General features: G+C 42.8%; 1 protein-coding gene across 11 annotated transcripts in view; it reads left to right on the top strand.

Moving 5' to 3' along the window:
* Positions 1-9,401: 9,401 nt before the first annotated feature.
* tab2 (TGF-beta activated kinase 1 (MAP3K7) binding protein 2) overlaps positions 9,402-10,530 on the top strand; it is a 106,491-nt gene continuing 105,362 nt past the window's right edge. For all 11 annotated transcript variants that reach the window (XM_084313727.1, XM_084313733.1, XM_084313732.1 and 8 more), the window contains exon 1: positions 9,402-9,688. The gene's annotated coding sequence lies outside the window, so the exon portion shown is untranslated. The remainder of the gene's footprint in view (positions 9,689-10,530) is intronic.

Below are 10,530 nucleotides of genomic sequence, written 5' to 3'. Positions count from 1 at the left end.
TTACCATATAATATACAATACTATGCAGTGTACTAATGTACAGTACTATATAGTGCAAAGCAGAAATGGGATGAGGTACAATTTAGGTACAATTTACAGTAAGGTGTACGGGTTGTAGTGCAATCCTTCATCAATAAATATAAAGTGTGGGGAGTGGGTGCTACAGTGTGTTTGTTTAAAGTGGGTGTGTGCTATAAAGTGTGTGGAGTGGGTGCTACAGTGTGTTTGTTTAAAGTGAGTGTGTGCGTGTGGATGTGTGTGCTATGTGCGTTTGGTGGTTGTTGTTGTGTAGTGTTCATTGTTCGTTTAGCAGCCTGATGGCCTGGGGATAGAAGCTTCTTCTGAGTCTTTCTGTGCTCGCCTTGAGACTCCGGTATCGCTTGCCTGACCGCAGCAGTTCAAAGAGGCAGTTGTTCGGGTGACTGGAGTCTTTAATGATTCTCTTAGCCTTGCCCTTGCAACGCTTGTTGTAAATGTTCTGGATGTGTAAACATTCTTAGCTTTTTGAACAGTACATTTACAAATATCTCTCAAATCATATTTTCTTTCGTATATTGAAAAAAATACTTTGCACCCCGTCCGGGAGTAACTTTGCTTTAGCTCTGTACATTATTTGCATAGTTTTATAATAAACCAAATCATTAAATTTCATAATATGAGACTTTATAAACAATGGATTTGTGTGTTCATAGTAACCAGCCTTGAAAAGGTTACGAATGGCCCGCTTTTGCAGTAAGACTATTGGATTTACTGTATTTTTAAATGTCGACCCCCATACTTCCACACAGTAAGATATGTAAGGAAGTATAAGTTAGCAGTAAATGATGTGCAATGCTTTGTAGTTTAATATATCCTTACATTTATACAATATTGCTACTGACTTAGATATTTTTCCTTGTATATAGTTAACATGTTGTTTCCATGTTAATTTCTGGTCAATAACTACCCCTAGAAATTTTATCTCAGAAACTCTTTCTATTTTTACATCACATATTTTTTACTCGATATCCCCCTCTATTTCTTTTCGATTACCAAAAACCATAAATTTAGTTTTCTTAATATTGAGAGACAATTTATTAACATCAAACCAAGTTTTGAGAATGTCAAGCTCTCTTTCAATATCAAACAAAAGTTCATTTAAATTACTTCCTGAGCAATATAAATTTGTATCATCTGCAAAAATAACAAACTTTAACAGTTCAGCAACATTGCACATATCATTAATATAAAGTATAAAAAGTTTTGGACCTATCACAGATCCCTGGGGTACTCCACAGGTGACCTTCCTAAATCCTGACACAGTGTCATTAATTTGCACACATTGCTGTCTGTTTTCCAAATAGCTCTTCAGCCAAGAGTTAGCTATACCTCGTATCCCATACATCTCCAGTTTTCTCACTAATATGCTGTGATCTATTGTATCTAATAAGATCTACAGCTTATTGATAAAGAGATGTTTGACTTGGACATGATGCTCCTGCCGTGACAACGCCACTTTAAAGTACCACTGAGGACTCGTCAGATAGCCATGGTCATTGTGAAACTCGTAAGTTTCCAACCTCAAAGTTCAGGAGCAGATCGTGACGAGGACCTCCGGATGAATGAACGACTGCATTCCCATAGATATATATAAAGACTAGATGACTCACCCGCGCTGCTGGCCAACGGAGACCGACATTGCCACATGGCGGCCATCAGGACCTTGCTACAGGTAGCACGCCCAATCATAACATGAATGTCTATAGTGTATGTACTATTGAAATAATCATAGCTTGCTACATTTTTAACCGTTTGGTTTGTTAAAAAACTTCAGAGATGTAGTTATCGTACTGCATACTTATAATGGACTTGCATATGAACATTTAATTTTTTTTTAATTCCAAGCAAGAATCATAGCCACGTTAATAACGTTTGTAATAAAGCAAACCGTTTATAAATCCGTCAAGATTTCTGTATTTTTAAAGCATACCATAATACGTACCAGAATAGTTAACTGTAGCAAGATGGTGGACAGCGACTCCTACAGGTCGGTTGGTGCGCCTGCGCAGTAGAATCAGGAAGTGTCGGGGGCAGCGTGAGCCTCCCACGCGTTACTCCTCGCCACTGAGAGATCGAGCTGCGCAGGTGAAAAGATGCGACTGCTGTTACCTCAAGTACCGGAGGGGACTTGTGCTATGTATGACTTAGTCCACATTGCAGCCGGCTTGTGGGAGGCAAGAAACAGCGTTCGTGACAGGGGAGGGTTGAATTGGATGATACGAAATTGGGATGGGAGAAAATATAGAAAATGGGAGAAAAAGTGGATAAAAAAAAAACTGTAGCAAGATGGCCACCGGTGAACTACGCGGCAGACTCCGCCTTGCGCCATCTAGTCTTTATATATATCTATGTGCATTCCTGTACCGCTTTTCTAGTACAAGGACACGAAGCACTTTGCGATGGAATGACTGCATATATTTTTTCAGTATGGGTGGCCCTGGTGGGAAACAAACCCCACATCCCTGGCAGCGTGAGTGCCATGCTCAGAGTGCCAAGCACGCTACCCGTCGAGCTACAGTACACAGGACGTCATCTCCCCACATCAATCTGTAGAGAGCCTAGGGGGGGGGGGTATCAGGATGCTAAAGCATGGTGTGGAAAGTAGAGCTGTCCCCTCTTAGTCGATTAATCGGTTGGGTTGGTTTGGTCTTGGTCGACCAATAATCTTCTCGTCGATTAGTCTGTTTTTTTTTATTGTTTTTTTCCCATGCTGAATGAGTTATACTGACACAATGAGAAGCACATAAGTAACTGATTGCTGATTCAATCAATCCATTAGTTGACACAATCCATGACTAGTAGTCGACTAGGAATTTCTTTAGTCAGCCCTAATGGAGAGTTTGTTTGTTTTTCTCCTCTCAGATTAAGGAGTCACCCTGGGCTGATCAGTCCACTCTGGTCAGTCTGATCTTGGAAGAGAAGAAGAGATAATAGTTGGACCTCAGCCATCGCACCACTCACTTCCAGCAGGCCCAGGGCTGTGTAGAGCAAGAAGAAAGCTGCTAGAGGATTCCTGAACAGGAAGAAGAAGACACCACATCCAGGTGGGATGACGTGGAGGTGGAACTGACTTAGTACATTTACATTTTGTCATTTAGCTGACACTTTTGTCCAAAGCAACTTACAAGTTCTGTACAACAAGTCAGCAGGTAGGGTAAAACTCTTTTAGCTGAGTAACAATGTTCATCAAACAGTGTTGAAACTTGGGTGCTACAGTGTTGAGTGCATAGTAGTAAAGACATATTAGTATAGTATAGTAGTAATATAGGCAAGGAAGATTATTTAGTGGAAAAGTGCATGATAGTAAAAGACAGTATGAAGGTTATTATTTATTTATTTTTCAGTAGTACTTTTACCACATCAATCACAAACTGGACTGGTCTGATAGCACTGATGCACTTGATAAGACAGGTCAGACTGTCCATCAAAAGATGGCTCTGGTCAGCATTCAGCATGATGTAATACTTTGTATGTTTTATCAGTTGGTTGTAGTGTCCTCAATGTGCTGGGAAGGAAACATCAAAGGAAGGGGGAGGGGACTGACAAACAGGTGATAGGGGCTCTATCCTCTATGATAGGGCAGGGCCTAGATATTTTGGAGAAAAGGATGAGAACTAAACTGAATTCCATCATGAATAATGTCTTTCGACCTCTCTGTGATGATGACCTGGTGCAGCTATGACACACCTGTACCACCAGCCCAGTCCTCCAAGGTGCATCAAGAAGTGCTTTAATCGTTCAGTTGTGCCAAGTGCCATCTGTCTTCTCTACAGTGCAGTCCTCCCGCATCAGCCCTATAGCCTCAGACAGCTGGCCTGGTTGTCACCTGCTGCTCGTGGTATCTGCATTGTCACATGCACACAACCTGTATCTATATCTGCTCATTATTCACATTTATCTCCACATAACCTTTACCTATATCTGCCCATTATTCACATTTATCTGTGGATTTGTCATCTAAATCTACAGCCACTTTTTGTTGTTGTTCCTATTTCCCCCCCATGTATTTCTACAATATTTAATAGAATAGAATAGAATAGAAATACTTTATTCATCCAGAGGGAAATTTGGCACTACAAATCGCCTAAGAATAAAATACGGTCCGGGATATACATTTCCTGTGTTACATTCTAATATAAAATATACAGTAAAAATATACAGAAATATACAGTAAGTGTAAAATTGTACTATGTCGGTTTAAAAGTAAAAGTCCAGGAAGATGGTACTGTCACCCTGTGCTCAGTGGTGCAGTGAGGCACAGTGATGCATTATAAAGTCTGATGGCTGTCGGAATAACTAGCTATATACAACAGAATAGATCTATGGTGGTTGTTGGTTTGTTGTCTGCCACTGACAACGATCCAATTTCTCCCCAGGGATTAATAAGGTTCCTATCTCATCTATCTTATCCAGAGGGTAGCTGCTACTAAAATAACATGCTTCACTGCCAGCTAGCCAGGTATTTCCTTTATTGCTTTCAAGCGATAAGGACTGAACTGTTCCGAGTTATTAGCAACAGACCTAAGTTTAGTTTAAATGATTGATGATTGATTGCTAGCGCTAACTAATGTTGAGTATAATTATAGGACTACTACTATATTCATTCATTCAAACCATTATCTTCCCTCAAAGACAATCAAGGTTGCCCTCATTTGTGTCAAGATTACATGACATTCAAGATAAATAATAATTTAATATAAAGGTTAATCTGAAAGTCGTTTTTCTTCATTCCTGAAAAATCTACCCTTTTTTGGAGAGCTGAGATTTATGTATGATCGAGTATAATGTGCCTCCAAGTGTGTTATATAGAAAATGTCTTGCTTAACTTGCCAAAATTATAAAGTAGTATAATTATGGTAGTATGTTAAAGTTATAATTTAGTCGTAATTTGAATATCTCTTATCAGTATTTCAATATTTTCACTATACTGAGGCAAATTAATCTTCTTGTAGGGTGCGTGGCCTATTAAGTACTGTGCCTGTACCCTAGTAAGTTCAAATAAGTTTGGGTTGAATTATGGGTAGGCTGCTAAGGTATTAATTTCTCTGTGTATATGATGTCTTTTCCTACATGTTACTGATCACTGAGAATGACAGGACAACATTCCTATACTGCTCCCTTAGAAGCAGGGTAGGGGTTTGAGTGCCTTGCTCATGGGACTCTTTAGACAGGGATGGACACATTTTGGCTGTTGCAGGGCTCCAACCTGTGACCTTCCAGTTACAGCATGGCCTCTGCAACCACGCCGGCCACCCTACCTTTCCACTAAGAGTGGATAATGGCCGGACACCCAATGCTGCTGCAAAGCTAAATCCACACGGCTGACCCGTGACTGGCTGTTCTCAGACCGTGAGAAAAGGGCCTCTTTCCATGCCAGGAATGTGGGTGGCCGGCCTTGTTTCCCAAGAAGCCTATCTGAGGAACAAGGCGAGTTGCACCACCACCACAAGCCACGGTGGTGTTTTCATGTCGGACTACCAACAGGCTGCTGTTTGGACACACACTTGGCACTTTTCCCCCTCCGGTCAAGTTGTCACTCGCGTCGTCTATGCTTTATAGCCATGTCACATGCAGAGGGGGGGGGGGCTCTGGGAGCAGGAGTCACTTGTGGTCATTTCTGTGAAGCTTTTCCTTCTACTGTCATATGAGTGACAGTAGGGGGGGGGTCGCTCTGACTTTTGACTGTAGTTCTAAAGAATACGGTCGGCCTCCGTCCAATACTTGGCACAAGAAGAGAGATGAAATCCGGCTACATTCTACACTAGGTTAAGTCATTGGAAATTCTTGGGAATGTTTTATTCTTAATTTCTTTTGCTGACTCACTGCTCCTCCCCCTTGAACCCCCCCCCCCCCACCCCCCCCCCCCCCCCACACTCCCCCCTATATGTATAAGCCATTGTTAAATGAAATTAACACTCTGTGAGAAGGCCGATAGAGAGGATAAAAGCTTGCTTTGTGTTGCCAATTTTCTTCTCTGCTTTGGGGGCGGAGGGGTCAGCTCTTCTGGCATTAAACCCAGAGTTGAGGGGTCACGGTCTTTGCAGATAGCAGGGGCCACAATTTGTGTGTGTGTCTGTGTATGAGTGAGTGACTGTGAGTGAGTCACTGCATTACACAGACACACGAGACGCCATATGTTTCCACCCAGTCCACTGAAGAACAAATGCGCCGTCCTTTCATGAGAGAGAGTTCCCACAAGCGTCTGTTTTCTCACTTACCCCATGTGAGTGTGGGTTAATGTAACAGCAAAAAAGAGACTCGGTTCACATCAATTAAGTTGTAAAAAAAAAAATCTTTTTTATTTTTTTTAAATGAGACACCTGTTTATGATGTCCTCACAGACAAACTAAAGTGTCCAATTTAAAAATGAGGGCCAGGATAAATGAAACAGCATTGGAGCTGAGCTAGGAAGTGGAAACACTAGTTTCACCCGCAGAAGTACCCTAGTGTGTGTGTATGTGTGTGTGCGTGTGTGTGTGTGTGTGGGGGGGGGGGTGCATGCTCGTGCACTGGTATGTGTTTGCCTGTGCGTGGGTGTTTACAGCCTCCAGTGGGAGGCTACAATGTGATGTATAGGCTTCTGTTTGGTCAGAGCTGCGCCCATCCCGATTGGATGAATACGTGAGTGATGCTCCTATTATGTTTGCTCACCTCTAAAGTGGCTCTTGAGAGGCTGACAGGTTGTTTGTTCATAGAGAGAGAGGCGACTAATGAATGAGCCATTCGACCCCATAATCCCTGCTTGCTCCCCATCATTACCAATGAAGGGCACAAGCATTGAGGAGCCAAGAGATATTGATTGGTAAGCTGTCTAGGTAAAGCTTGTGGGTATAAAGGAGGGCAGTGTTCATTTTGTGGACAAAATGTATTATGCTAAATATTCATCAATTACCCTTTATAAAGTTTATATATATATATATATATATATATAAAATGTTACCTTCATTTAACTCAATGAAAACGAAACACTAAAACAGAAACGATAAAACTTGACTACATGAAAACGATTAGGGGGAATTCGCTTTGAGTTGTTTTAATCATTTATAGAGATGTTATACTGCAGAAGAGTCAGAGTCCTCAATTCCTGCCCCCCCCCCCCCCCCCCCCCCCACACACACACACACAAAACTGTGATAGTTCTAGATTGGAAAATGTGTTAACAATAAGAAACATCAAAACTTTCCGTTGACTGGAACTAAACAAGAAATAAACGGAACAGAATGACTGAAATGTGACAAAGATACTAAACGTTTTTAGCTAAAGACTAAAAGTAAAACAACATTCATTATTGCTGCCAAATTAGCACTGGCTACTGGTTAGGCGAGTCTATAAACTGTAAAGATTTGAGGATAATGTCTGACTGGGAAACACCTGGGGGTATTCATATATTCAGGATGGGACAGGTTTTTAATCACATTTCATCACATATCATACTGTAGGTCTCAGATATCACTCACAACAACCAGTGGAACGGGGTGTTCTAGATGAGCAGTGGGGTCCAGGGGTCCTTGAGGGGTTCCCAGTAAAACAAAGAATAGAGTAGTAAATAATTACTCAGAGGGGGCACTCTGAGAACAATCTTATCAAACGGGGGTCTGTGGCCTAATGTTGATCTATTTGGGGGATCCTTAAAGGAACATGTTAACATTATGGGAAATGCGCTTACTGTCTTGTCCAGAGTCAGACAATAAGATAGCTGCAAGATCCGACTGCAAGCTAGCATAGCTTATCACAAATGAATGGAAGCGGATACGGACCACTCGCCTAGCTGTTAGCCAAAAACACCTCTCCCAGAGTTTTTTTTTTTTTTTTTTATTGATCTTTTTCCCCCTCCATTTTCCTCAGATTTTCTCCCATCCCAATGTTAGTCGTTATGCCAATTCCCAATCCCCTTCCTGGTCGCTGCGCACTTACCCCCCACAGTCAGATCATCTGGGAGAGTGGAGGCTACCACGTGCTTCCTCCGACACACGTCCAGCCAATCAACCGCTTCTTTTCACCTGGCAGCGCGGATATTCTCCGAGAGGGCGTAGCGTGTGGGAGGACCACACTATCCCACTCAAGTCCTATCCGCGCTTAGCAGGCGCCCCGACCAAACTGTGGGAGTCGCTGTTTACGACGACCCGGACCCACCCCGCCAGCTTCTCCCACCCTCTAATACTGCCAATTGTATTAGTGTGAACGGCCAGCCAAGCTGGTGACAACCCCGGAGCTGTGAGCTGGATTCGAACAGGCGAATCCAGCTCACAGCTTCGGGGTTGGTGACGAACGCAATCTCCGCTACGCCACCTAACCGCCCCTCTCCCAGGGTTTTAAGCTAAGCTAGGCTAGGCTAGCTTGCAACCGGATAGCTTTCTACTGAACATACATGGAAATTGGTGTCTATCTTCTTGTCTGACTCTGAAGAAGACGGTAAGCGCATTTCCAATAATGTTGGCATGTTCCTTTAACGTCAATAAACAATATATTGCCTGACCTATAGGCCTACATACAGGAACAGGATACAGTCCAATACCATCTCCCATAATGTTGGCGTGTTCCTTTAACATGAAAAAGTTTGGGAAACTAGAGTTTGAGAGGGGGGGAAAGAACAGGACCTGTAAAACTAGCCTGTACCGGATCTGTTGTACAGTATAACCTTCTGTATAGGCTACTTGAGTGTGTTGCAACATATACCCCGTGGGTCTATTTAGGAAACTGTATGCAACACAGCACCCTACTTCTGTATATCTCTCAAACTCCTCTGGGGTTCTGACAGCCACACTTCCCCTTGGAACGCTTGTGACTTGACCACCCAACATGACATGACCATGCATGCTGTTGTTGACCTCCTCCCAGGATATCCTGAGCTACACACCATACATTACAGACATGAGAAGAAGAACAATAATAATAGCAATAATTCCTATAGGTATGCAAAATTGTGTCCATTATTGTAATTGTCCATATTGCATTGAGTATATTTAGATATGGGGGATATAGCAAAGATCTGTTGTTTCTTGGGAAATATATATATTTACTGTTGTATCCTTAACTTTGTGCTAAAGGCTCTACCTGAGTCGAGGCTATCACTATCAGACAATACAGACAGCCGCCCCACCTTGTTCATTCCCCCCAATTTCTGTTCATAGTTTCCATTCCAATAACCTAAAAGATTACCACCAACTTTTCCTCTGCCTGTCTCTTCTGCAGCTCATTTTGTAATCACACTTCCTCTCCCCAACACAACTTTCCCCTCGCTTAGAAGAGAGAGAGAGAGCGAGAGAGAGAGAGAGCGAGAGAGCGAGAGAGAGAAAAAAAACACATCTCTCGCGATAGGCGCTCGCTTATGCCGCCGCCATATTCTGTGACAGTATTTTGATTCGTATCTGCTGGAAGTCAAGAAAAGGGAAAGAAAACCAGGGGAGTGGAGGGGGGCAAAGAAGAAGAGCTGTCAAAAGTATTCCCGAGTCTCTGAAACAGCGGGGGGCTGCGGTGCGGGATCCCCCCCTTCTCGAGGGTCGAAGCAGAGAAGGCCCGGGTGCTACTTTGAATCTCCGTCTCCGTGGTAGTAGCCCCTCTCCGCTTTTCTTTCAGCACCACGGCCCTGTGGAGATTCGGTGGCTGTCTCGGGTGTTGAAGGTGGCCCGGGGAGCGGCGGAGACGGACGGTAGGCTTTACGAATGCTTTCGCGATAGGCCCGGGAGTGGAGTTTGTCACACTTTTTAGATGGAAACTCGTCAACGATATGTTTGAGTCGGGACCTAACGCGTTCGACTCCGTAGTCGCTCTGTCAAAAAAGAAAGCGGAGGAAAAAAAACTTTTTAGTCGGCTTTTCAGGTGTGGAAAAAGTGTTGTGTGCAAGCGAGCAAGTTCTGGTGTTTGCGAGCTGTTCCGCTTAGTCCAAGTTTTAATTGCCAACGTAGACACAGTCGTTAGTTTAACGTGTTTCCATCAATATATCGTATGTGCATTGTGCTCCACAGCAATGTGTCTTTATTTTAATATGACGCAGGCTACATGTTTTGTAGCCCTTGTATGCTACATTTTCCATTGAGCATTCCGTAAAACGTCGTAAGAAGTCGTGGATGGAATTCTGACTGCACACAGAAATTGCAACACATTGTATAGAAAGTCAATAGTTTTGTTTTTGTCGTTTAGAATACCTCGTTGTTTCATTTCATTGGACACGAGTTGTTTCCCCCCTTTGCTACTCTGTGGAACTGTGCTGGTAACATTGTATCAATTTTACTGACTGTTTCCGATAAGTAACCATTTTGGAACAATTGTCCGTCTACCACCTGCCATCAATTGAATGTGTTATACATGGATTATATAGACGTATTATGTATTGTTATAGGCCCAGCTACCCTCTCCGCAGTAATGCAGAATAGGCCTTCCAAGGCCTGAACAGTGCTTGAGACCTTTATGGAGTTGTACAGCTGTACAGTAAAGAGGCACTCAAGACTCCCTACTGTAGACTTGATTGTATGCAGTGATGTCCACTCTATC

The sequence above is a fragment of the Notolepis coatsorum genome, assembly GCF_963971535.1.
Source record: "Notolepis coatsorum genome assembly, chromosome: 5".
Lineage (NCBI taxonomy): Eukaryota > Metazoa > Chordata > Actinopteri > Aulopiformes > Paralepididae > Notolepis > Notolepis coatsorum.
The sequence above is the reverse complement of the archived record's forward strand: the minus strand, read 5'-3'. Positions and strand labels throughout refer to the sequence as shown.